The sequence below is a fragment of the Cololabis saira genome, chromosome 7 (genome assembly GCF_033807715.1).
Source record: "Cololabis saira isolate AMF1-May2022 chromosome 7, fColSai1.1, whole genome shotgun sequence".
Lineage (NCBI taxonomy): Eukaryota > Metazoa > Chordata > Actinopteri > Beloniformes > Belonidae > Cololabis > Cololabis saira.
The window spans coordinates 4520869-4521311 of NC_084593.1; the positions used below are offsets into that span (position 1 = coordinate 4520869).

The 443-nt window shown below is 35.9% G+C and overlaps 1 protein-coding gene across 1 annotated transcript in view; it reads left to right on the forward strand.

Moving 5' to 3' along the window:
* ppargc1b (peroxisome proliferator-activated receptor gamma, coactivator 1 beta) overlaps positions 1-190 on the forward strand; it is a 137791-nt gene extending 137601 nt beyond the window's left edge. Inside the window, exon 12 of the mRNA XM_061724749.1 lies at positions 1-190. This exon is cut by the window's left edge and continues 1221 nt beyond it. The gene's annotated coding sequence lies outside the window, so the exon portion shown is untranslated.
* Positions 191-443: the final 253 nt, after the last annotated feature.

The following is a 443-nucleotide window of genomic DNA, read 5'->3' on the forward strand; positions in this document are numbered from 1 at the left end:
TGTTGCATGTGTTAGTTATCGTCAAAATGAGTCCATTTGGGGGGGGGGGGGCTACTTTTTGGACATTCAGCTTCCTGTCGTAGGGCTGAAATTAGTTTAACAAGTTTCTAACTAAATTTATATAAAGTTTCTTTGAAAATGTACTGCCTTCTTTTGAAAGAAGTTTGAGGATTTGGACTTTTGTTAGTAATAGGAATAAGGTCTGTGTTGGGCTGACGCTGGATTCAGGACTGGACTGGGATGAAGTCGTGGACATCCAAAAGTAGAGGGTGATAGTAACTATCACCACATTCAGTCTTTGGAGCCAAAACACTGCTCTAAAAGATACTAAATACTACTAAACTACACCAATTAAATTGAATTAATAAAAACCAATTAAATTAGTACACCTGTACTGCAAAACTTTAATGACTCAAATTAAACAAGTTTGAAATGTAAGAACA